The sequence below is a fragment of the Rana temporaria genome, chromosome 2 (assembly GCF_905171775.1).
Source record: "Rana temporaria chromosome 2, aRanTem1.1, whole genome shotgun sequence".
Classification (NCBI taxonomy): domain Eukaryota; kingdom Metazoa; phylum Chordata; class Amphibia; order Anura; family Ranidae; genus Rana; species Rana temporaria.
The window spans coordinates 35,936,283-35,964,163 of NC_053490.1; the positions used below are offsets into that span (position 1 = coordinate 35,936,283).

A 27,881-nucleotide genomic window follows, 5' to 3' on the forward strand; every position below is an offset into this window, starting at 1 on the left:
TCCAATAATATGTAGCAGAAAGTAAAAAATATAGATTACTTTTTTTTAATTGTCTGTCTTTTTTTTTGTTTATAGCGCAAAAAATAAAAACCACAGAGATGATCAAACACCACCAAAAGAAACCTCTATTTGTGGGGAAAAAGGACATCAATTTTATTTGGGTACAACGTATGGGCACAGAGGCGACAAAGGGCACAGTGGCATCAATAGGCACAGTGGTGACAAAGGGCACAGTGGCCTCAATGGGCACAGTGGCGACAAAGGGCACAGTGGTGACAAAGGGCACAGTGGCAACAATTAAAGGGCACAGTGACATGCACAGTGGCAACAATGGGCACAGTGGCGACAATGAAAGTGCACAGTGGTGACAATTGGCACAGTGGTGACAATTGGCACAGTGGCGACAATTGAGGGGCACATTGGCTGCGTTTGATGGCATGGCACAGTGGTGACAATTGATGGCACAGTGGCTGTGTTTGATGGCATTGCACAGTGGCTGCGTTTGATGGCATGGCACAGTGACTGCGTTTGATGGCGTGGCACAGTGACTGCGTTTGATGGCATGGCACAGTGACTGCGTTTGATGGCATGGCACAGTGGTTTGAATTGATGGCATAGTGACTGCATTTGATGGCATGGTACAGTGGTGATAATTGATGGCACAATGGCTGCGTTTGATGGCATGGCACAGTGGTGACAATTGATGGCACAGTGGCTGCGTTTGATGGCATGGCACAGTGGTGATAATTGATGGCACAATGGCTGCGTTTGATGGCATGGCACAGTGGTGACAATTGATGGCACAGTGGCTGTGATTGATGGCATGGCACAGTGTTGACAATTGATGGCACAGTGGCTGCGTTTGATGCCATGGCACAGTGGTGATAATTGATGGCACAATGGCTGCGTTTGATGGCATGGCACAGTGGTGACAATTGATGGCACAATGGCTGCGTTTGATGGGCACAGTGAGGCTGCAATTGTTTTTTCTTTTTTTTTGGTTATTGTTTACGAGGTTACGCTTTATCTAATTTAATAAGCTCTGGAGCAACTGCACTTTGCATATTGTCTATTTGCCTTTAGTAAATCTCCCCCAATGTGTATTCCGGCTGCTGAGAACAGAGGCAGCACAGATAACATCCACACTGACAATGGAGAGAAAGATCCAGCCCTGCGGGGCGGCCATCCACTGGCAGGACACAAGGAGGGGGTTCCTGTGTATAGCTGTGCTAGGCGCTGTGAGTGTCAGGATTCTGCAGCCAGTAGGAAGTCAGCAAAGTTTTGGGAGGTTCCCATACACAGAATAGAAGGGAGGAAAATCTCCCATCACAGCACAGACACCAGCTGAGTGTCAAGGTCAGCAGAGCTGTGTGACAGCCACCCAGGACCCCATCCACATCTACAGGCCACTGATAGGAAGGAGCCCCAGCAGCTGAGGACCAGGATCACCGACAACTCTGCCACCGGTAAGTGTCCCTATCCAGGAGGTAGCAGGCTGAATCTCCCACCAGATTATTATATCTCTCTGCGCCAGAGTTCTCAGCTTCGATCACGTGCTGCAGCTATTTTAACCACTTCATTACTGGGCATTTAAACCCCCTTCCTGCCCAGACCAATTTTCAGCTTTCAGCGCCGACGCATTTTGAATGACAATTGCGCAGTCATACAACACTGTACCCAAATTATATTTTTATCATTTTTTTCCCACAAATAGAGCTTTCTTTTGGTGGTATTTGATCATCTCTGCGATTTTTATTTTTTGCGCTATAAACAAAAAATAAAGATACATTTTGAAAAAAAACACAATGGGCTAGATTCAAGTAGCCCGCCGTAAGTTTGTGCGGGCGTAGCGTATGTTATTTACGCTACGCCGCCGCAACTTAGACGGGCAAGTGCAGTATTCACAAAGCACTTGCTCCGTAAGTTGCGGCGGCGTATCGTAAATCAGCTGGCATAAGCGCGCGGAATTCAAATTTGCAAGAGGTGGGCGTGTTTTATGTAAATAAAACATGACCCCACGTAAATGACGTCTTTAACGAACGGCGCATGCGCCGTTCGTGAAAGAATTCCAGTGCGCATGATCGAAAGTCCGCCGCAGATCGTCATTGCTTTCGACGTGAACGTAAATTACGTCCAGCCCTATTCGCGAACAACTTATGCAAAATTTGACTGGGCACAATCACGTACAGGTAGTGCCATTCTGCCAACGTATATTGGCGTGAGGCGGTCCACAAGTGGTTAAAGGGGTTGTAAAGGTTAGTTTTTTAATGCATAGGATGCATTAAGGTGAAAAAAAACCTGCCAATGACGGCCCCCCCAGCCCCCCGTTTTACTTACCTGAGCCTGTTCACCTGCTGCGCTCGCCCCCGACGTCCTCTTCTCCACTCCAGTCTGGCCGTTGATTGGCTAGATTGGATGGATTGATAGCAGCGCAGCCATTGGCTTGCGCTGCTGTCAATCACATCCAATGACGCGGAGCGCCGGGGGCGAGTGATACAGCTATAGCCGCCGGCTGTATCACAAGAGCACGCCCGCAAGAACTAAGCCCCATTGGAGAGAGCTCCCATGAAGGGGGTTAGTTCTTGCGGGGAGGAGCCGAGACAGCCGTCGAGGGACCCCAGAAGACATGGATCGGGGCCACTGTGTGCAAAACGAGCTGCACAGTGGAGGCAAGTATAACATGTTTGTTATTTTTATTTTTTTAAACGGGAACCTTTAGTGTTCTTTTAATGACCAGGAACATTTTTTTGCGAAACGGCACTGCGTCACTTTAACTGACAATTGCACTGTTGTACACAAAATTTATGTTGTTTTTTTTTATCCCACAAATAGAGCTTTCTTTTGGTGGTATTTGATCACCTCTGCTGTTTTTTTTTTTTTTTTGCTCTATAAACAAACAAAGAGCGAAAATTTTGAAAATGTTTATTTTTTTTACCTTTTGCTATAATACATATCCAAAAAATATGTACATAAAAACAAATTTATTCATCAGTTTAGGCCGATCTATATTTTTCTACATATTTTTGGTAAAAAAAAAACGCAGTAGGTGTATATTGATTGGTTTGCGCAAAAGTTATAGCGTCTACAAACTATGGGATAGATTTAGGGACTTTTATTTATTTTGTTATTGTTTTTACTGGTAATGGCGGCGATCTGCGATTTTTAGCAGGGACTGCGTCATTGCGACGAACAAAGCTGACCCCAAATGACACTTTTTCGGGACCAGTGACATTATTACATCACTGATCAATGTAAAAAATACACTGGCAGGGAAGGGGTTAACATTAGGGGGCGATCAAGGGGTTAACTGTGTTCCCTATTGTGTGTTCTAACTGTAGGGGGGGGATGGTCTGCCTGGGAAATGACAGAGATCGCTGGGAACAGTAGATCTCTGTCATGTCATCTTCCAGAATGGGTATACGCCTTGTTTACAAAGATCCCAATTCTGCCTCTGTAGTAAGCGATTGAGTCCGCCCGACCCGCAGGCACATTCCCGCAGTGAGAGCCCGCAACTGCACCTGCGCGAATCACCGTACATGTACGCCGATTCACGCATGAGAGCTAACCTGCCACAGTACAACTGGTACTTAAAGTGGAGTTCCACCCAAAAATGGAACTTCCACTTTTTGGAATCCTCCCCCCCTCCGGTGTCACATTTGTCACCTTTCAGGGGGGAGGAGGGAGCAGATACCTGTGTAATCCAGGTATTTGCTCCCACTTCCGGCATGCCTCCCAACTTTTTGAGATGGGAATGAGGGACACCTATCAGCAAAAGTATGCAGTCATAGGACACACCCCTTGTCACGCCCCCTTAAAGGAGAATTGTACAAAAAAACAAGATTGGTTAAACCAACAAGGGCTTTTTTTTACCACTACTATTCCTTTATATTGGCTTTTGGAATTTACAAATGCAGCAATTTAGAAATTGGATGAAAGGTTTAGGGCTGGAAAATACTTTTTAATAGATAAAAAGGGCATTTTATCTACGGCTATATAGATCAGACCCAAATGAGGAGAATGAGGGACAGAGGGACATTGCTCCAAATCAGGGACAGTCCCTCGAAATCAGGGACAGTTGGGAGCTATGCTTCCGGGCTTTGTGATCGAGGTGACCTACGCCACTTCCGGCACCTGCTCTGTCCTCCCTGCTGTCTTCTGGGAGACACACGTGTCCCAGAAGACAGCAGGGACCAGTGAGGACGCGGAGTGCGACTGGAAAATGCGCAGTAGGGAACCAGGAAGTGAAGCGGCAAGGCTTCACTTCCTGACTCCCTTACCAAGGATGGCGGCGGCTACAGCCAAGAGCCGAGCGACAGATGGGCTTCGGCTGCCGCCATCGCGGGCGCCCTGGACAGGTAACTGTTCTAATATTAAAAGTCAGCAGCTGCAGTATTTGTAGCTGCTGGCTTTTAATATTTTTTTTTAAGCGGACCTCCACTTTAAGTGGTTATTGGGGTTTCCTAGGGGACACATTCACATCTATGCTTTTTTTTCAGCCGCTGCATTTTTGGAAAGGGTCGGGATTTTTTTAAAAAGCAAAACTCTGCGTTTTTGGTTCAATAGACTTAGGTTCACACTGGTGTGATGCAGGCACCACATGTGATTCGCACAGGATTCGCACCACATTTTTTTTTTGCGTTTCGTTTTGAGCCATGTATGGCTCAAATCCCATCGCTTCAGCACCAAAATGGTGCAGGACCCTTTTATTTTCCACACATGAATCGCATTGCATGGGTGTTTACACCCATACAATGCGATTCTGGCAATCGCTTTGCGATCTGTTTCGGGGTGTCGTTAATCTAACATTTACACCCACATGGATGCCGTGCGATTGCGATGCTGTGCGGGAAACGCACACAGGATTCGCTGAATTTACCTCATCGCACAAGTGTGAGCCAGGACTCTATGGAAGCTGCAGAAAAGGATGTAGTGCTTTTTTGCCATGATTTGCGCTCTTTTCAAATGAGCCAACAACAAATTGGTCAAAGAATTAAAAATAAACATCAAAAAATGCAAAAGGCGTCAAAAATGTGTGTGCAAAAATGCACCGCAAAAAGCAATGCAGATACGGATCAAAAGCAAGTTGCATAGGTGGGAACTGAGCCTTAAAGCAGTTGAGTATTAGTATATAAAGGGTACATCCTGCAATCAGCCTTCAGCCATGTGTAGCCTCACCAGGACTCACAGTTGGTTCAACCTTGCCTCTTCAGTGATCAATGTAACAGCTTGCTACATTGATAGAAACATAACTATTTTGTGATGTTGTATGGAGATCAGATGATTGGCTCTTCCTGTGATCTGTTTTTTTTGCTGCAGAAACCTGCAAAGTAAATGTATAAGAAAATGATTTTCTAGGAATTGTGCCCCATCAGTGGTGTCTTTTGGGACCCATTGTTGATATCATTGGGAGGAATTGTGCTCCATAGGGAATTGTGCTCCATCTTTGGTGTCATTGGTTGAAATTGTGTCATTGGCCTGAATTGTGCCCCATCTTTGGTGCTTTTGGGAGCGATTGTGACCCATCTTGGTGTCATTGGGAAGAATGGTCCCCAATCATTGGGCCCCATTGTTGGTGTCATTGGGAGGAATTGTGCTTGTGCTGGTGCAAGTATTTTTGACACCATAGGCGAGTCATTTTGCTGCCCCCCCTGGCTCCCCCCCTTATTCCACCTCCTTTTCCCTGCCCATGTAAATTAATGAAGCGCTCATCAAATGCAGCCTTACCAGCACCCATCAAACGCAGCCTCACCAGAACCTATTAAAACAGCCTACCAGCACCCATCAGTGCAGCCTCACCAGCGCCCATCAAATGAAGCCTACCAGCGCCCATCAAATGCAGCCTCACCAGCACCCATCAAATGCAGCCTCACCAGCGCTCATCAAATGCAGCCTCACCAGTGCCCATCAATGCAGCCTACCAGCACCCATCAAATGCAGCCTCACCAGTGCCCATCAAATGCAGCCTACCCGTGCCCATCAATGAATATTCGTTTGCTTCCGTTTATTCGAGACACAGACCTCTGCCGCTGCTGCGCCTCTGACACTATGTGCGATCGGAGCATCGGCTAGCTGCTGATGCTGAGACTTAGTTGCTTGCTGCAGAGAGAAGAGAGTAGGAACCCCAGTGGCTGCCTAGTTTGCCTAGTGGTAACACTGTCCCTGCCCATAATTGGTGTCATTGGGAGGAATTGTGCCCCATTTTTGGTGTCATTGGGAGGCATTGTCCCCAATCATTGGTGTCATTGGGCCCCATTGTTGGTGTCATTGGGAGGAACTGTGCCCCTTTGTTGGTGTCAGTGAATGAAATAGTGCCCCAAGGGCCGGATAAAATCAAGCATAGGGCTGCATCCGGCCGCAGTTTGGAGACCACTGCTCTAGGTGATGATGCCAAAGGAACCGACCAGAGCCACGGCTAGAGGGAAATGGCATTGGAGCATACGGTTCGATGGACAGGGCAAGCAATATAGCTTATCCCTGCACCTGTAGACTAAATTAGCATTTAACCCTTGCAGTATTGGAGGGGGGGGGGGGTAGGTTGTATCCGATTCCTGAAACTTATAATGTAGATCTCCAGACAAATTTATTTTTCTAGTTTTGGATATAGCGTGGTAAGGTTAGACCCACCACCAGGTTTTTAATAATGTTTGTACCCTGCTGGGGAGGTTTGCCTTCTCTAATCCTCCTGGTGACCATTGTCATAAGGTGATGAGAAAAACAAAATGATACAGTTACCATCAAAAAAGAAATAAAAGGGGAAATCTTACAATTATTATTATACATGATTTACTGTATTTATCGGCGTATACGCGCACTTTTTTGCCCTGAAAATCAGGGCAAAATCGTGGGTGCGCGGTATACGCCGATACCCGCTTTCCCGCGCCGAGTTTTGAATACTGCGCCAACATATACCGAGCGCAGTACACCCGGGTATAGTCGGGCAGTCTCGGCTCCTTCCGCGCTCACGTCCTGGACGTACAGGACGTCAGCGCGAGAGTTGCAGAGCATTGCCGACAATACACGAGTGTACTGCGCTCTGTATATGTCGGCGCAAAATTCAAACTCGGCGCGGGAAACGAGCGGGGAGGACGCCGCAGAAGGACGCCGGACCCGACGAAGAGGACACCCGAAGCCACAAACGGACGCCGGAACCCAACGAAGAGGACACCCGAAGCCGCAGAAGGACGCCGGACCCGACGAGGCCGCGCAAGACACCAAAACTGTAAGTACAAAAAAAAAAAATTTTCCACAGGATTCGGGGCAACTTTAGGGGTGCGCGGTATACGTGGGATTGCGTTATACCGCGATAAATACGGTATATAATGCCAACAGTTTATGCAGAGGCGGCTCTAGGCTTTGTGAGGCCTTAAGCAAAACTTAGACACGGGGGCCCCACTCATGCCCATAATGGGTAAAAAAATTAAAGCAAATAAAAATGGCTGCAGAAAGTTGCACGGATCTAGCACACAGTGATTGAGCAAAGGCAAATTAGGCGGCTGTGAGGCCCCTGTGAGTGTGAGGCCTTAGGTGACTGCCTAATTAAAGAGCTGCCTCTGAGCTTATGTGGCGCTTTACAACATGAGGGTAGACAGTATTGGCTAGATTCAGAGAGATGGCCGCAACTTTGCGGCGGCGTAGCTTAGCGTGTTTAGGCTACGCCGCCGTAAGTTAGCGAGGCAAGTACTTGATTCTCAAAGTACTTGCCTGCTAAGTTACGGCGGTGTAGCCTAAAGCGGGCGGGCGTAAGGGCGCCTAATTCAAATTTGTCTGAGGGGGCATGTTTTATGATATTGAGGCTTGACCCGACGTGATAGACGGTCTTTTTGAACTGCGCATGCGCCGGGCGCCTACATTTCCCAGTGTGCATTGCAGCTAACTCGGCCGCACGGGCCTATTGATTTCGACGTGGACGTAAACGACGTAAATCCCTATTCGCGGACGACTTACGCAAACTACGTAAAAATTTCGAATTTCGAAGCGGGAACGGCGGCCATACTTTAACATTACTATTCCAACTATTTGATGGAATAACTTTAGGCCTGATAATGCGTTACGGAAACGGCGTAAATGTACTGCGGCGGCTGGGCGTACGTTCGTGAATAGGCGTATCTTCTACGCCGACCGCAATGGAAGCGCCACGTAGCGGCCAGCCTAAATATTGCAACCTAAGATAGGACGGCGCAAGCCGTCGTATCTTAGATATGTTTAAGCGTATCTCTGTTTGAGAATACACTTAAACATAGGTCGGCGCAGATTCTGAGTTAGGTCGGCGTATCAGTAGAACTCTACTGATGAATCTAGCTATATATCAATACAATTCAATACATGAGGAATCAGAGGGCCCTGCTCATTAGAGCTTACAATCTAGGAGGGTCTCCTGTTCTGGTAACAAGTATATCTCCCCTTTGCTTTTGGGAACTCTAACCCGTCTCCACTCTATGGACAGTCTGAAAAAATTCCACTTTAAAAATGCGTACTTCTATACAGATCAGATTAAAACATAGGCAGCTGAAACATTTGTGGTCATCTCAAGTAGCTACAATTGTCTGTGACTAACTCCATGAATTGAAGAATTGTGGTGCAGAACTGTCTGAGCGTATATTGATTATGCAAGTATCACACTCTGGTCCATAAAAGTGAATGGCTACACTTCATCAGGGCAGCTGTGAAGAATGAAGTAAAAAAGGAACGCCTCTCCAACCTCCCTATAATGCAGCACTGGGTGGCTGAGTGGGCAATCAACGCAGGTTTTTCTTTCCTTAAAACGCAATAAACTGGCAACAGATTTGTTTACATTTATTATAATTATTATTATAATAAATTAATGTATATAATATTTACTGAAACATTGTCTAAAATATGAATAATAATAACAAAAATTAGTATTATGTTCTTGAAATGTTACCCAGAGGAATAAAAATAATCATGCAGTACTCACCTCTTCTTAGGTACTCCCTGCTGCCATACCTTTTCTCAGCCAAAAGGTGTCCTCAGTTTCCCAGATTAAACGGCGCGCCCAAAGTTACTCAACCTGCAGGACTGAGGACATACAGGCCCAGATTCACGTAGGAAGCGCGTATTTGTGAGTGGGCGTAACGTATCCTATTTATGTTACGCCTCCGCAACTTTGACAGGCAAGTGCAGTATTCACAAAGCAAAGTTGCGGCGGCGTAGCGTAAATAGGCCGGCGTAAGCCCGCCTAATTCAAATGTGGAAGATGTGGGCATGTAAATTTATTGTGACCCCACGTAAATGACGCTTTTTACGAACGGCGCATGCGCCGTCCGTAAAAGTATCCCAGTGCGCATGCTCCAAATTAACCCGCAAAAAGCCAATGCTTTCGCCGTGAACGTAAATGATGCCCAGCCCTATTCGCGAATGACTTACACAAACGACGTAAAACGTGAAAAATTTGACGCTGTTCCGACGTCCATACCTAACATTGGTACGCCTCATAGAGCAGGGGTAACTTTACGCCGGAAAAAGCCTTACGTAAACGGCGTATCTGTACTGCGACGGCCGGGCGTACGTTCGTGAATAGGCGTATCTAGCTGATTTACATATTTCTAGGTGTAAATCAGCATACACGCCCCTAGCGGCCAGTGTAAATATGCAGTTAAGATACGACGGCGTAGGAGACTTACGCTGGTCGTATCTTATACAAATTCTGGCGTATCTGATTCTTTGAATCAGGCATCAAGATACGACGCCTCAGACTCAGAGATACGACGGCGTATCTGGAGATACGTCGTCGTATCTCCTACGTGAATCTGGGCCACAGTGTGCAGGACATCACTAAGGCAGCCTGCATATACAGTCTAAGTCGGCACTGCTTTTTGCTTCACTGCATAAAAAATAAACCCAAACAGGACCCTGCATGTCATGTGATTGGCTTGAAGACAAGTGGAAAAGATATGGTTGAGGGGGGAAGCCCAGAGTTGGGTTTTACAGTCTAAAGTAAAATTTGAACTTAAAATTAAATCTAAAATAGTGATCCTCTCTTTCACCAGACTGGGGCATCAGAGGAGCAAAGGTGAATGCAGCCAGCCTACATTGCCTACTGTAAAGGGGACCTGTTACTTGCAAAGTACAGGTTTGCTTGAATTTGATGTACTGTATATTAGAGCTGCACAATTAATCGTTAAAAAATCGTGATCTCGATTCAACCCCCCTGACGATCTCCAATGCAGAGTTTGACAATTTTTTCATATAACAAGTGGAGAGACTTTCAGCTGTCAAAAGAAAATATCCTGGCAGTCTGCCAAGTTTTTTAACAAGAAACATTGTAACTAATGCTTCCTTCTTAGATCAAAGGGATAAACTTCTGTGTGTAAAGGAAAAATCTGGGCAGTCTGCCAAATTTGTAACAACATGAAACATTGTAACTAATGCTTCCTTCTTAGGCCCCTTCCACACGGTCAGACCGTTCAGGTCCGCCTGTCAGTTTGTCGGTGGACCTGAACGGCTGCTCCATGCAATCCTATAGAGCGTTGGATGTCAGCGGAGACATGTCCACTGACATCCGACCCAATTCGATCTGCCAAAATCAGACGTATGGCGATACGTCACCATCCGTCCATGGCGGATCGGGTGAGATCTGATGAAAACAGACATGCTGTCCATTTTCATCATATCTCTCCATAGGAGACAGCGGCGCTGCACAAGCCCCTCCCTGCTCAGTGAGCAGAGAGGGACTTGTCATCTGCCGGCTCAGCGAAGAGATCTCCCACTGACCCGGCGGGAGCTGGCGGCCTCCGTAGCAACGGAGTCCGCCTCGTGTGAAAGAGGCCTTAGAGCAAACTTCTGTATGTAAATGCAGGAAGTTTAACTACTTAAAGTCCAAATCTTTTTCTGACACTTGTTTCTTAACCACTTAAGACCCGGACCTTTAGGCAGCTAAAGGACCTGGCCAGTTTTTGTTATTCGGCACTGCGTCGCTTTAACTGACAATTGCGCGGTCGTGGCTCCCAAACAAAATTGGCGTCCTTTTTTTCCCACAACTAGAGCTTTCTTTTGGTGGTATTTGATCACCTCTGCGGTTTTTATTTTTTGCGCTATAAACAAAAATACAGCGACAATTTTGAAAAAAAATAAATATTTTTAACTTTTTGCTATTATAAATATCCCCCAAAAATATATAAAAAAAATATTTTTTCCTCAGTTTAGGCCGATACGTATTCTTCTACCTATTTTTGGTAAAAAAAAATCGCAATAAGCGTTTATCGATTGGTTTGCGCAAAATTTATAGCGTTTACAAAATAGGGGATTTATTGCATTTTTATTAATTATTTTGTTTTTACTACTAATGGCGGCGATCAGCGATTTTTTTCGTGACTGCGACATTATGGCGGACACTTCGGACAATTTTGACACATTTTTGGGACCATTGTCATTTTCACAGCAAAAAAATGCATTAAAAATGCATTGTTTACTGTGAAAATTACAATTTCAGTTTGGGAGTTAACCACAGGGGGCGCTGAAGGGGTTAAGTGTGACCTCATCTGTGTTTTCCAACTGTAGGGAGGTGGGGCTGTAGGTGTGACGTCATTGATTGTGTTCCCCTATATAAGGGAACACACGATCAATGACGGCGCCACAGTGAAGAACGGGGAAGCTGTGTTTACACACAGATCTCCCCGTTCTTCAGCTCCAGGGACCAATCGCGGGGACTCCAGCCGCGATCGGGTCCCACGGCCGCGGTCACGGAGCTTCGGACCAGATCGCGTGCACGCGCCGGCGGCGCGCACGACCCCACGGCTGGGCTTAAAGGGCCACGTACAGGTACAGGGATGTGCCCAGCCATGCCATTCAATATATTTTGCTAGAAAATTACTTGGAACCCCCAAACATATATATTTTAGCAGAGACCCTAGGGAATAAAATGGCAATTGCTGCAATACACTGTATTTGCCCAGCGGTCTTTCAAATGCAATTTTTGGGGAAAAAATGCACTTCAATTTATAAAAAAAAAAACAGTAAAGTTGGCCCAATTTGTTTTGTTGTGAAAGATGTTACGCCGCGAGAATCGTGATCTATCTCCTAAGCAAAAAAAAAGAGATTCTCATTTTAGCCAGAATCGTGCGGCTCTACTGTATATCTGGAGTTTTCAAACTAGTCAATGCTGAAACTTTGCTTTCTTTGCTTTAGCTTTGAATATCTGAGAATGGTTAGGATCGCTGTTAACTTTTTATTGCTGCTGTGTATCAGGAGATCTGTCTCCATTTCCTGTTTTGATCACCTTAAAGTGGAGGTTCACCCTATAAAAAAATTCTAACACTGCATCCAGCACCGTGCTGCATATAAAATGACACTGACCTTTATTTATTTTTTGCCGTAGATATCGTTTAGCCGTGGAATTCACCGCGGGTGAAGAAGCTTGGGTCGGCTCGGCTCTATTTGGCGCCGGTGCGCAGGCGCCGAATAGAGCCGAGCCGACCCGAGCTTTCTTCGGGAAGTCGTGACGCGCTGTGTGCGCCGTCGTTTAGCATGTCAATCAATTGGCATGACAATAGGAACGCCCACTCCCGCGGGATTCCCTGCCCGGAAGCCGCGGTGAATTCCACGGCTAAACGATATCTACGTAAAAAAATAAATAAAGGTCCGTGTCATTTTATATGCAGCACGGTGCTGGGTGTAGTGTTAGAAATTTTTTATAGGGTGAACCTCCACTTTAACAAGAAGTGAAGGGAGTTCCCCCCCAACTAGGATACAGGAAGCACAGACAATGGTTGAAACACCTGGTATATCCTGATATATACTGTGTGTGTATATATAAACACACAGGCCCATATTCTCTCTAAATATCCGCCTGCTGCGCTTAAGGCACTTACACTCCGCTGTCCCAACTTACTGGAGCAGGTGTTGTATTCCCCAAACACTTGCTCCATAAGTTGGGACAGCGGAGTGTAAGTGTCCCGGCGTAGCCTGGCGGATCTCCAAGGGGGCGGCTTCTATTCAAATAAAGCGCGCCCCCGATGCGAAAGAACTGGGCATGCGCAGGGCTTCAAAAAGCCCAGTGCGCATGCTCCAGTTCTCGGCGGAAAACGTCAATGACGCCGACGTGTGCGTCATTGACGTACAGTCGTATTCAAGAACGACTTACGTAAACGACGTACCCGACGAAAAAACACGACGGGGACCCGACGCCATCCGTAACATGGCCTACGCGAGACTTGCGGAAACTTACCCCTCATATAGCAGGAGTAAGTTTCCGCTTACGCAAACGACGTTAGCGACGGTTACGCGACGCGAACTCGTTCGGGAATCGGCGTAGAAGGATCATTTGCATACGCAAATGACTCCTTCACGTAAATGCCATCTAGCGGCGGCCGGCGTCATTGCATTTAAGATCCGCCAGTGTAAGTGACTTACAGATGGTGGATCTTAAGTGTATCTATGCGAAAATGATTCTAAGAATCAGTCGCATAGATACACGGGCCAAAAAAGGGAGTTACGATGGAGTATCCTGAGTTACTCCATCGTAACTTCACTGAGAATATGGGCCACACACATTTACCAGCCACTTTATTAGGTACACCTGGCTAATACTGGGCTGGACCCCCTTTTGCATTCAGAACTCCCTTAATTAATGCAAAGCTCCTGTTTCACCACATCCCAAAGCTGCCCTATTGGATTGAGATCTGGTGATGTGGAGGCCATTGGGAGTACAGCGACCTGATTGGAGGTTTGTGACATGGTGCATTATCCTGCTGGAAGGATCCATCAGAAGATAAGTACTCTGTAGTCATAAAGGGATGGACATGGTCAGGGCTGGACTGGGACACAAATTTGGCCCTGGACTTCATCCAGACCGGCCCACTTTAATTCAATAAAATGCTACCCCCCCCACACCCCGAAAAATCACGCCCACCAAAAGGCCCCTACATCCATTATTGAATATCATGAGAGGGTGAGAGAGAGGGAGGGTTGAGGGAAAGGGGGTGAGAGAGGGGGGTGAGTGTAAGAAAAAGAGAGTGAATGTAAAAGAGAGGGGGTGAGTGTAGGACCCCTTTCACACTGAGACGTTTTTCAGGCGCTTTTGGGCTAACAATATCGCCTGTAAAGCGCCTGAAAAACGCCTCCGCTGCAGTCCCAGTGTGAAAGCCCAAGTGCTTTCACACTGGGGCGCTGCCAGGGCGTTAAAAAAAGTCCTCCAAGCAGCATCTTTGGGGAGGTGGAGGAGCGGTGTACAAACCGCTCCTGCCCATTGAAATGAAAGGCCACCGCTGCTGAAGCGCCTGCAAAGCACTTCGGCAGCAGCACTACACGGGCGCATTTAACCTTGAATTCGGCTGCTAGTGGGGGTTAAAATCGCCTGCTAGACGCCGAATAGTGCAGCTAAAATTACAGTAAAGTGCTGCTAAAACTAGCAGCGTTTTACCGTCAATGCCCACCCCAGTGTGAAAGCAGCCTAAGAGTCAGGGAGTGAATGAGACCGAGGGGGGGAGCTGAGAGACAGAGGGGGGGGGGAGCTGAGAGACAGAGGGGGGGAGCTGAGAGACAGAGGGGGGGGGGCTGAGAGAAAGAGGGTAGGTCTGAGAGACAGAGGGGGCTGAGAGACAGAGGAGGGGGCTAAAAGAGGGGGGGACTAAGACACGGGGACTGGGAGACAGAGGGGGGGACTGAGAGAAAGGGGGGGTCTGAGAGAGTCTCAGTTACAAAAAAAAAACGCCCACTGAGCCATCGGCCCACCGGGAAACTCCCTGTAGTCCCTATGGCCAGTCCATCCCTGGACATGGTCCGCAACAATACTCAGGTAGGCCGTGGTGTTTAAACGATGCTCAATTGGTAATAAGGGGCCCAAAGTGTGCAAAGAAAATATCCCCCACACCATTACATCACCACCAGCCGGAACCATTGATACAAGGCAGGAAGGATCCATGCTTTCATGTTATTTACTACAAATTCTGACCCCACCATCGGAATGTCGCAGCTGAAATCGAGACTCATCAGACCAATGTTTTTCCAATTTTCTGTTGTCCAATATTGGTGATCCTGTGTGAATTGTATCCTCAGTTTCCTGTTCTTAGCTGACAGGAGTGGCACCCGGTGTGGTCTTCTGCTGCTGTAGCCCATTTGCTTCAAGGTTCGATGTATTGTGCATTCAAAGATGGTATTCTGCATACCTTGGGTGTAATGAGAGGTTATTTGAGTTACTGTTGGCTTTCTATCATCTCAAACCAGTCTGCCCATTCTTCTCTGACCTTTGACATCAACAAGGCCTTTTCCTCCACACAACTCCCTGGATATTTTCTCTTTTTCGGACCATTCTCTGAAAACCCGGCTGTGTGAAAATCCCAGTTGATCAGCAGTTTTTGAAATACTCAGACCAGCCCGTCTGGCACCAACAACCATGCCACGTTCAGAGTCACTTAAATTCCCTTTCTTCCCCATTCTGATGCTTGGTTTGAACGTCTTCACCACGTCTAGATGCCCAAATGCATTGAGTTGCTGCCATGTGATTGGTTGATTAGCGATTTGTGTTACCAGGCAATTGTACAGGTGTGCCTAATAAAGGGACTGGTGTGTGTGTGTATATATATATATATATATATATACACACAGGGCTTTTTATCAGCGGGAACGCGGGGGAACGCAGTTCCGGCACTTCCTGGACTGACTGTATGTAATGACAAGGGGTGCTGGGGTGTGCTGCAGGGTATTGATGATCTCTACTAGGGCATCTATTCTAGCTGGAAGGCATCTATTTTTGCAGGGGGTGGTCTATTGTTGCTGGTGGGAGATCTTAAGTTGCTGGGGGGGGGGTCAGTTGTTGCTGAAAGAGATATACTGTTGGGGGGAGGGGTCTATTGTTGGCTGATGGCTGGGGATCCGGCTTTTCTTGATATCATTACCAAATTCCATACAAATTATTTAAAAAAAATGATACTTGGTTCTGTATTGTCTAAAAGGGGTGGTACTGGGAGATGGGTAGGGGGATGGAACCAAGGGACAGTGCTCGGAGGTGGGTAGGGGGCGGAGAAAGGGGGTGACTCGGAAAGGGGGGGGGGAGTTCCTCGACCCATTGTCTGAGAAAAAAAGCCCTGTATATATATATATTTTTTTATATATATTTATATATATATATATATATATATATATATATATATATATATATATATATATATATATATATATATATATATATATATATATATAAGCAACACTAAATAAGAAAAGTGAGAAAAGTTCAATACTCCTTAAAAAAACTTCGAGCTGGAATTTTACCTCCACTTTGCAGCTCTACAAATCTTAAAACATATAAAAGTATTCAATAAAAAAAAGAAAAACCTTTGGCTTCATATAACAGAATGCTGACCGAAGCACTGTCATCTCTGCGTTTGGGCCTCTTTGGGCGTGCCTAGAGGATAGCTGTGGTTACACAATACAATAACACCATGTATTCCAATGGAAGAGCCAGGAAACAGGTTTTTATCTACTGCTGTCTGTAAAGATATTCATAACCATAAAGGAAGCATCGCTGTATTGGGACAGGAGCAGCCAAATCATTAAAATAGAACTAAAGGCAAAATTTGTTTCTCGTTTTCGGTAGTATAAGGAAAGATTATACACCCTGTTAGTTTTTTTGCCATCTGTGTCCCATTGGGGGGAATTTCTTACACTTCCTGTCCCATAGCCAAAACAGGAAGTGAGGGAATCCCAGGAGGTCACCAGAACTAGTTCCCTCATTGGAGGATTTCCACTCCATTTCTTTTTCTGTTGTCAACCCAAAATGTGGGATTTTCTTTTACTTTTCAATTTAGATAATACAAGTACATACTATAAATAGAGAGAAGGAATCTCCCTAACGGGGACACAAACAACAATACAAACTGACAAGGTTCTAATTCCTTCACCACTCTATCCAAAACAAACAAAAAAGTAGAATGATGATGTATGAGGCAGTACGCGTAACAAAATACAATCCTTATTACAATTGCAGTGAAACCTCGGATTAACCTGGTTAATGAGCGTTTCGCAATACGAACACAAAACAAGCAGGATTAAAGCCACAGCGGTGTGCAGTACCTTGTTTGGCCTGTGGGGGGGGGGAGCCGATCTGAGCCATTGTGGGAAAAAAAGGACGCCAATTTTGTTTGGGAGCCACGTCGCACGACCGCGCAATTGTCAGTTAAAGCGACGCAGTGCCGAATCTCAAAAAGTGCTCTGGTCTTTGACCAGCAATATGGTCCGGGGGTTAAGTGGTTAAAGGGGTTGTAAAGGTACATGTTTTTTCACCTCAATGCATTCTATGCATTAAGGTGAAAAAACATTCAAGGATTAGCACCGCCACGTTTACTTAACTGACCCCTCAAAAGTCCTGCGCCGTGAAAGCGATGGCTTCTCGGCTCATTCATTGGTTGGTTGATAGCAGCGCAGCCATTGGCTCACACTGCTGTCAATCAAATGAATAACGCAGCACGCCGGGGGGCGGGGCCGAGTTATACAGTCGGTGGCTAACCCCCTTGGGAGAGAGCTTCCCATGAAGGGGGTTAGCTGATGCGGGGAGGAGCAGAGACAGCTGCCGAGGGCCCCCAGAAGACCAGGGTCGGGGGCCACTCTGTGCAAAATGAGCTGCACAGTGGAGATAAGTATTACATGTTTGTTATTTTAAAAAAAAAACAACAGGGTATGTTTTGGGAATTTCTCTTAGATAAAATAGCTGTCCAAAATACCAAGCCATAGAGGCTTATTTGAAGCACCTGTGCAAGATCAAGGAAAACCTGCAAACATGGCATTTTGGGGGTACTTGGGAAGGTACAGTGTTGAGAATCACTGCTCTACTCAACTGTGGGTCGAAAGATACCCAATCACAGACATGGAGGCATGGATCCTATAATATAAGACGTATAGAAGTCCATCAATGTAGAAGGAAATGTGAGTGGATTTCAAGAGTCAGGTCCACAACTCTTCCATGCATGCTTGTCAACGTGTTTCGTACAACTTATTTGCTTCCTCAGGACAGATTGGGTTGGTGCTGATTTACCTTGAAAGAACAGATAATAGGTGAGAACAAATCCTGAGGGCGGACACTGGGGCATACAGGGGCCTCCAGAGAGAGGCCAAAAGATACCAGGTGACGAATGGCGTCCAGTTTTTCCAACATTGGGCCGGCGGAAGCCCAAAAACCAAGGTAGCCAAAATGTTTGACCACTCTAACAAGGAGAGGAAGTAGATGTAAGGTCATGGGAGGCTGGTAGAGAGTATACTAGAAAGTATAGATGGGTAAACCATAGAGCTCCAATTATAGATGTATAAAGGTGTAGAAGGGCCCCAAACAGAAGGTACAAATGTTGATATCTGTTAAGCACATTCCCCAGATGCTGATGTATAGCCTTGTACAGTTAACACCATTCTTCCAACAAATCTTGGAGATTCTCAATTTTGGAGATACTCAAAGGAGGTTTTGCTGGTCTCCAGGTAGATATTGAGATGCCTTTTCACATTAGGGTGAACCCCAACACAAAGATCTCCCGTTTGGGAGCTCTCAAATAGAGCTCAGCTACCTCGCCCAATAGGGTGGGGGTACCTCACTTTAAAGATCCCCAGAATAGTGGTACCAGCCCAGTATAAAGCCTCATACACACAATCGGACTTCCATCTGAATTTTCAAATGTATTTTTGTCCGAAGGGGCATTGGCCGTGAACTTGGTATGCATACACGCGGCAGAACTTTTTTAGCCAACATTCACCAAATCACGTGTTTTTTCAGCGCTTTACCGCCACCAACTTCTGCTATTGTTGTCTGATGTTTAGCATTGGTTCTGAGCATGCTCATTTGAAAATTGGATTTTAGTCTGATGGACTACACACGATCGGATTATCCTCCATAGGACATTTGTTGCTGGAATGTTTGAGAGCATTTACAGCGAACATTTGTCCATTGAAAAACCAAAAACAATTGTCCGATGGAGCATACAGTTGGATTATCCGATAAAACATCCGTCGGGACCGTTGTTGTCAAAAAGTCAGATCGTGTGTGTGGGCCTTTAGTAAACGTGAACGAAGCTGTTTTTAGTGCAATATTCACAGGCAATCCAGTGCTTTCCCTCTCAGTAATTCCATTATGCCACTAGATGTCCTCATGGCGGCCAGTGTCATGCAGACCACTTCCTCTGAGCCCAGGTTGCCATGGACCTGCTCCTTGGAGCGGCATCATTATGCAACCTGTTCTCAGAGTAGCACTGAGCGGGACTGACACAACGTTACGTGAGGATGACCATTGCAGCAGTAGGGACCATCCACCATTGGAGGGAAGAGGAACGACCACTCATGTCATTGGTCAGAAGTAAAACAAATTGTATGTATTTTTTTTTGTTATGTTGTTATGATTTTCTTTATTTTTTTATAGTGCAGTGGGGGCTCAGGGCAATGAGGCATTGGGGGTGTTTTTTTGTTTTGTTTTTTACATTGATTTCAGCTTTATAGCTGGCCATACACCTTACCGAATTCCCGAATGTACGCGCGGTCGACGCAGTGAAGTTACAACGTTTACGTTAGATTTGCGACGCGTAAAGTTGCCCCTGGGTATATGAGGCGCAGTCAATGTTAAGTATGGCGCAGTACGTTCGGCGCGGGAACGCGCCTAATTTAAATGATCCACGCCCCCTACCCGGATCATTTGAATTAGGCGGGCTTGCGCCGGGGGATTTACGCTACGCTGCCGCAACTTTACAGGCAATTGCTTTGTGAATCAAGCACTTGCCCGTAAAACTTGCGGCGGCGTAACGTAAATGAGATACGTTAAGCCGCCGCAGAGATGCGGCAATCTACGAGAATCTGCCCCATAGAATATAGAAAATAGAAAACTTCCACTTAAAAAATAGATTTAATTACAGTAGTTAAAAATGACTCAAAGCCTTTTATAACTTCCCTGAACAATCCCATAGAACACAGTTTAGTGGAATTGGCCCCTGTGTGGGTTTGCACACCACCACAAATGATCTGCTGAATAGTTGGCAGTCGCTGGGGACAAACCCAATGACATCATCCGTCTGACCCATCACAGAAACAAAGAGAAAAAAGCAATGTGTTTGTCTATTATACAGCCAGCACAACACAGCTGAACACTTCAGATGAAGCTAAACTTGTATATCTGTGTTTAAATGCGTTAAGGGTAACCAGTAAAAAAAAGCAATATATCAGCCCATCCATGTCCCAATGCTATACAGTTGTGTAATGATAAGAGTCACTATTTTGTGATCCTGTAATTAGTCCTTTGAGTTTCAGGTCTGCGTCCTAAATGCCTGACATCTACATTATATTATCAAAAGTATTGGGACGCCTGCCTTTACACGCAAATTAACTTTAATGGCATCTTAGGCCCCACACACACTATCAGTTTTCCTGCAGGTTTTTCTCTTTAGGTTTACCAAAACCATGTAGTGCAAGGGCCTTCCTGATTGCATACAAATTGAAACTTTTAAGGTTTGACCTCATATTAGATGGTTTTGGTAAATCTGAAGAGGAAAACTGATAGTGAGTATGGGGCTTAAGTCTTAAAGGGGTTGTAAAGGTAAAAAAAAATTCACTATACAGTGGGGATCGAAAGTTTGGACACCCCAGGTAAAAATTTGTATTAATGTGCATAACGAAGCCAAGGAAAGATGGAAAAATCTCCAAAAGGCATCAAATTACAGATTAGACATTCTTATAATATGTAAAAAAAAAGTTAAATTTTATTTCCATCATTTACACTTTTGAAAATTACAGAAAACAAAAAAATGGCATCTGCAAAAGTTTGTGCACCCTGCAGAATTTATAGCATGCACTGCCCCCAAAGCTGAGACCTGCCAGTGTCATGGATTGTTCTCAATCATCGTCTGGGAAGACCAGGTGATGTAAATCTCAAAGGTTTAAATGCCCAGACTCATCTGACCTTGCCCCAACAATCAGCACCATGGGTTCTTCTAAGCAGTTGTCTAGAAAACTGAAACTGAAAATAGTTGACGCTCACAAAGCTGGAGAAGGCTATAAGAAGATAGCAAAGTGTTTTCAGATGTCAATATCCTCTGTTCAGAATGTAACTAAGAAATGGCAGTCATCAGGAACAGTGGAAGTTAAAGCAAGATCTGGAAGACCAAGAAAAATATCAGACAGAACAGCTCGCAGGATTGTGAGAAAAGCAATTCAAAACCCACGTTTGACTGCACGATCCCTCCAGAAAGATCTGGCAGACACTGGAGTTGTGGTACACTATTCCACTATAAAGAGATACTTGTACAAATATGGTCTTCATGGAAGAGTCATCAGAAGAAAACCTCTTCTACGTCCTCACCACAAAAATCAGCGTTTGAACTTTGCAAATGAACATATAGACAAGCCTGATGCATTTTGGAAACCAGTTCTGTGGACCGATGAGGTTAAAATAGAACTTTTTGGCCGGAATGAGCAAAGGTACGTTTGGAGAAGAAAGGGCAAAGAATTTAATGAAAAGAACCTCTGTCCAACTGTTAAGCATGGGGGTGGGTCAATCATGCTTTTGGGTTGTATTGCAGCCAGTGGCACAGGGAACATTTCACGAGTAGAAGGAAAAATGGATTCAATAAAATTTCAGCAAATTTTGGATGGTAACTTGATGCCATCTGTGAAAAAGCTGAAGTTAAAGAGAGGATGGCTTCTACAAATGGATAATGATCCTAAACACACCTCAAAATCCACGGGGGATTACATCAAGAGGCGTAAACTGAAGGTTTTGCCATGGCCTTCACAATCTCCTGACCTCAACATAATTGAAAATCTACGGATAGACCTTAAAAGAGAAGTGCGTGACAGACAGCCCAGAAATCTCAAAGAACTGGAAGACTTTTGTAAGGAAGAATGGGCAAAGATACCTCAAACAAGAATTGAAAGACTCTTGGCTGGCTACAAAAAGCGTTTACAGACTGTGATACTTGCCAAAGGGGGCAGTACAAGATATTAACTCTGCAGGGTGCCCAAACTTTTGCAGACGCCATTTTTTTGTTTTCTGTCATTTTGAAAGTGCAAATGATGGAAATAAAATCTAACTTTTTTTGACATATTATAAGAATGTCTAATCTGTAATTTGATGCCTTTTGGAGATTTTTCCATCTTTCCTTGGCTTCGTTATGCACATTAATACAAATTTTTACCTGGGGTGCCCAAACTTTCGATCCCCACTGTATATACATCTTTAGTGACCCTTTAAGTCACACGATCGGACTTCCATCGGACAAATCTGTGGGTTTTTGTCCGAAGGGCATTGTCCGTGAACTTGGTATGCATACACACGTCAGAAATTTTTCAGCCAAAAAACACGAACGTAGTGATGTAATAGACTTCCTACGTGGTTTTTCAGCTTTTTAGCGCCACCCTTTGGGCAACTTCTGCTAATGTTGTCTTATGATTAACATTGCTTCTGAGCATGCGTGTTTGTACTTTGGATTTTAGTCCGACGGATTGTCCGACGGTACACACAATTGGATGATCCGACGTAGCACAATTGTTGTCGGACAATTTGAGAGCATGCACAGCCAACATTTGTTGTCAGAAATTCCGACAACAACTGTCCGATGGAGCATACAGACGGTCAGATTGTCCGACAAAACACGTTTGTCAGACAGTTGTTGCCGGAATATCCGATTGTGTGTACAGGCTTTTAGTCTGTAGGGTTCAATATTAAGTTGGCCCACCCTTTTCAGCTATAACAGCTTTAACTCTTCTGGGAAGGCTGTCCACAAGGTTTAGGAGTGTCTATGGGAATGTTTGACCATTCTTCCAGAAGCGCATTTGTGAGGTCAGGCACGGATATTGGACGAGAAGGCCTGGCTAGCAGTTTTCGCTATAATTCATCCCAAAGGTGTCCTATTGGGTTGAGGTCAGGTCAGTCAAGTTCCTCCACCCCAAACTCGCTCATCCATGTCTTTATGGACCTTGCTTTGTGCACTGGTCCAAATTATTTGGTGGAGGGGGTGTTTGGTGTGGGGTTGTTTTTCAGGGGTTGGGCTTGGCCCCAGGGCCGGCCCTACCATGGGACCCGATGGTACCATTGTACCAGGCAGCACTTTCAGGGGGGCAGCAAATTGCCGCCCGCCCGCCATTCCCATTCCACCAGCTCCACTCTCCACTCCACTGTGGGGCTAATTGCCGCCCGACCGATCCTCCCGTTCTGCTCTCCGCACCACTGTGGGGCTAATTGTATAGAGCCATAACAGGTCCTTTTTATACTCCTATGTACATGTATAGAGCCAGGATAGGTCCACTTTAGTTATCATGATATAAAATAATGGATGTGGGGGCATTTTGGTGGGTGTAATTTTTTTTAGGGGGGGGCAGCATTTCATTCTTGGTACCAGGCAGCACAATGTCTTGGGTCGGCACTGCTTGGCCCCTTAGTTCCAGTGAAGGGAACTCTTAAGGCGTCGGCATACCAAGACATTTTGGACACTTTCATGCTCCCAACTTTGTGGGAACAGTTTGGGGATGACCCCTTCCTGTTCCAATATGACTGCGTACCAGTGCACAAAGCAAGGTCCATAAAGACATGGATGAGCAAATTTGGGGTGGAGGAACTTGACTGTCCTGACCTCAACCCGACAGAACACCTTTGGGATGAATTAGAGCGAAAACTGCTAGCCAGGCCTTCTCGTCCAATATCCGTGCCTGACCTCACAAATGCACTTCTGGAAGAATGGTCAAACATTCCCATAGACACACTCCTAAACCTTGTGGACAGCCTACCCAGGAGAGATGAAGATTTTATAGCTGCAAAGGGTGGGCCAACTCAATATTGAACCCTACGGACTAAGATTGGGATGCCATTAAAGTTTATGGGGCAGATCCACAAAAGGATTATGCCGGCGTATCTACTGATACGCCGGCGTAATTTTAAATTTCCCGCGTTGTATCTTTGTTTTGTATCCACAAAACAAGATACGACGGCATCTGGGATCGATCCGACAGGCGTACATCTTAGTACGCCGTCGGATCTAAGCTGCAATTTTTCGGCGGCCGCTAGGTGGCGTTCCCGTCGAAATCCGCGTCGAGTATGCAAATTAGCTAGTTACGGTGATCCACGAACATACGTCCGCCCGGCGCATTTTTTATGTTGTTCGGCTTTTTCCGGCATATAGTTAAAGCTGCTTTTTGGTGGCGTACTCAATGTTAAGTATGGCAGTCATTCCTGCGTACAATTTAGAATTTTTTACGTCGTTTGCGTAAGTCGTTTGCGAATAGGAGAGATCCGACGGTCGGAGCTATGCGACTGATTCATAAGAATCAGTTCCGCATAGATCTCCCTTAGATCCGACTGGTGTAAGTGACTTACACCAGTCGAATCTTAGGCTGTTATCTCCCGCCGGCCGCTAGGTGTCGTCGCTATTTTTTACACGTCGCATATGCAAATGAGGAAAACCGCCGATTCACGTCCGTACGCCCGCCCGTCGCTCTTTTTCTACGTCGTTTGCGTTCGGCTTTTTCCGGCGGATAGCTACCCCTGCTAATATGAGGGGAAGCTAATGTTAAGTATGGCCGCCATTCCCGCGCCGAGATTCAAAATGTTTGCGTAAGTCCGTCGGGAATCCCGATGGCCGCAATTGACGTACCCACCGCTAACAATGACGTCCTAGCGACGTCATTTGGAGCATGCGCACTGGGCTTTTTCGCGGCGGCGCATGCGCAGTTAAATCGGCGCGGGAACGCGCCTGATTTAAATTGTACACTCCCCCTAGCCGCGGAATTTGCATTCCGCCGGGGGGGGTTAGGATCCGACGGTGCAGTTTGCGAGGTAAGTGCTTGGTGAATCATGCACTAGCCTCGCTAAATTGCACCGGCGGATCGTAAACCAGGTAGATCTAGCGGATCTAAAGATCCGCAGATCTACATGAATCCGGCCCATAGTGTATGTGTTAGTTATTCAGCTCTCCCAATCTTCTCTGCTGACAAGTAGAAGCATCTGTGACAAAAGAGACAAAACAAACCTGCCTTTCTGCAAAAGAAGGCTTTACTAGCACTTTATGGGCCGGTATCGACAGGCTCATATTTGATTCATACAGATTTTGCATTCCTATACAAGTGTGCAAATCCCGCTTGCAGCAGGTCAATTGCAAGCCAGAAGGAGCTCAACTACAGGTCAATGGATTCTGAATGATCTCAAATGTCATCAACACAAGCCACAGGTCCACTAACACAGGTGCAAATGCGGGCAGTAAAAGGGAGCAGGCGCCATCATATCACCCCCACCAGCAGGGCCCCATTGTAACAACATTGCCCGCAACCCATTTTCTTACTGGCTCAGTGCCTACAGTTGCCTAATAGGAAGGCAGTCCTGGGTGTAACATGAAGATATGATTGTATACATACTCCATGTATTTTATCAGTGAAGAATGTTGAAGTTGATACACGGTGTAAGGGAAAAGTATGGAGGAGTTTTAGCCTGTGAAGGAATGTCAAGGTTGGGGGAGGGGGGGGTGGTGTCTGAGTGTGGATTGAATGACGCAAAATGGTTGTAGATCTTTGGAATTCATTCTCAAATTTTTATATCATAATTGTGCAATTTGATTTTGTTCTCTCTACCTATCAGACTTCCCATCCTTCTGTTTTGCATGGATTTTCCAGTCTCAGGGGTCCATCTAGGACCCCTTTTACACTGGGGCGTTTTTCAGGCGCTTTAGCGTTAAAAAAAGGGCTGTGAAGTGCTTGAAAGAAGCCTCATCTGCAATCCCAATGTGAAAGCCTGAGTGCTTTCACACCAAAGTGCCTGAAAAACGCCCCAGTGTGAAAGGGGTATTAGCGTTAAAAAAAGTGCCTAAAAGAAGCTGCATCTGCAATCACAATGCGAAAGCCAGAGTGCTTTCCCACTGAGGCGCTGCGCTGGCAGGGCGTCAAGAAAAGTCCTGTAAGCAGCTTCTTTGCAGCGCTTTAGGAGCAGCCCCTTTCCCATTGAGGGAGCATTTTTTTTAACGCCAAAGCGCCTGAAAAACGCCCCAGTGTGAAGGGGGTCTTAGCGGCGCTTTACCAGCGTTTTTCAGGCGCTGGCAGTGTCAAAGGGCTCTGAAAGCACTCAGGCTTTCACATTGGGATTGCAGATGAGGCTTCTTTCAGGCGCTTTACATGCTTTTTTTAACGCCAAAGCGCATGAAAAAATGCCAGAAAAACGCCCCAGTGTGAAAGGGGCCTAATAGCCAGCAATCAGCTTGCCAGATATACACACAATCCCAATTTCTGCAGCCACCAGGACAGAGGCGACTCTTTAATTAGGCAGTTGCCTAAGGCCCCACACTCACAGGGGCCTCGCGGCCGCCTAATTTGTCTCTGCTCAATCACTGATCCGTGCAACTCTCTGCAGCCATTTTTTATTTGCTTGAATTTTTTTTAACCCATTATGGGGGCCCTGTGTCTAAGTTTTGCTTAAGGCCTCACAAAGCCTAGAGCCGCCTCTGCACCAGGAGTGTGTGTAACCCCCCCCCCCGCTGTCAGGTCTATACGATGTATAGACCTGTCCATAAAAGGTTTAAAGCCTCCTTTTTTTTGTCTGAGACCCAATTGAGAAGATTATTATCCTATACTTCCTGTGACACCAGGACAAAAAAAAAATCGAGGAAGTGGCTGTCCCTATGATAGGAAGGCACAGACAGTCAATAAAACATTATCAAACCAATTATGACCTCTCCTCACCCTACTAAACCTGGTAGAAAGGTAGGGCGATCTCCGCTAATGCAATGTGCTGATGCTGAGTGAGCAGTCTATGCTTGAATTACTTCCTTCCTGGCCACAGCCACCGGAGCTAGAGCTCTGAACCTGGAAGAGCTCACAGCTGATCACTTCTGTGTTCATACTACACCTAGGGTAGATCAGCGTATGGATGTTTGCTGATCTCCCATTCCTCTTGATTCTGACACCCAGCATGGAAGGTAAGGCTTCATGTACACAAGACGTTTTTTCAACCTCTCCTGAACGATTTAACTTTACAGATAGTAACCCACGTTTAAAACGTCAGTTTTGCCGCGTTTACATGCCACGTTTAGCGGTGTATTGCCGCGTTTGCGTTAAAAAACAAATATATATAGATTATTTTTTTTCAAAATAACCAAAAATGAAAAACGTCTGTAAACGAAATGCGAGTTACCACGTTTAGCAGCGTTTAGAAGCGTTTGGCGCTTGAAATGTCTCTAAACTCAGCTTCTGAACCCATTTTTTTGAGTTCCAAAAAAAGCCTCTAAACTCAACTGCCTAGAAACGACTGTATACGACCCTGTGTACATGTACGGATAAGATAACATAGAGGGGAGTTCAGGAGCAGTTTAAAAAATGCCCAACTGCTCCTAAGGCTGCATTCACACTATAACGAGGCGTATTTTGCCGCGACAAATTGCGGCGTATTGTACCGCGATTTGCCGCGACAAAACGGGTCTTTTTTTTTTACAACACATTGTTGTCTATGCCGAACGCCGAAAGCCGCCTGAAAAAAAGGGTCCGGGACTTGTTTTCAGGCGGCAGGCATACAGCGTTTCGGCATTCGGCGTGAGATGTGAACCATCTCCATAGACAAGAATGTAAAATCACCCCTCCAGCGGCACGAGCGTTGGGCGTCAGGCGTAAATACGCGAAGGTGTGAATGCAGCCTTAACGTCCGTTTACCAGCAGCAGTATACATGAGGCCTAACGTGGGGCCATGCTTTTCATCTTCTGTGAATAAGGTAGGGGAGGGAAAGGGGGAGTGCAGGGATCTTATGGAAGGGGCAGGTTGTAATATCGAGGGAGGACTGGGGTGGAGTAGGATCTGTGATGGGATGGTCTGTGATGAATAAGGATCAGTGATATTGGTGGGATCTGTGATGGAGAGGGGTCTGTGATGGGATGGTGTGTGATAAGGGGATCTGTGATGGGATGGTCTGTAAAAGGGGGGGGGGGTCTGTGATGAGTCA

The 27,881-nt window shown here is 45.9% G+C and overlaps 1 protein-coding gene across 1 annotated transcript in view; it reads left to right on the forward strand.

The window, feature by feature from the left end:
- The first annotated feature begins 1,325 nt into the window (after positions 1 to 1,325).
- LOC120928946 (sialidase-3-like) overlaps positions 1,326 to 27,881 on the forward strand; it is a 35,043-nt gene continuing 8,487 nt past the window's right edge. Inside the window, exon 1 of the mRNA XM_040340057.1 lies at positions 1,326 to 1,466. The gene's annotated coding sequence lies outside the window, so the exon portion shown is untranslated. The remainder of the gene's footprint in view (positions 1,467 to 27,881) is intronic.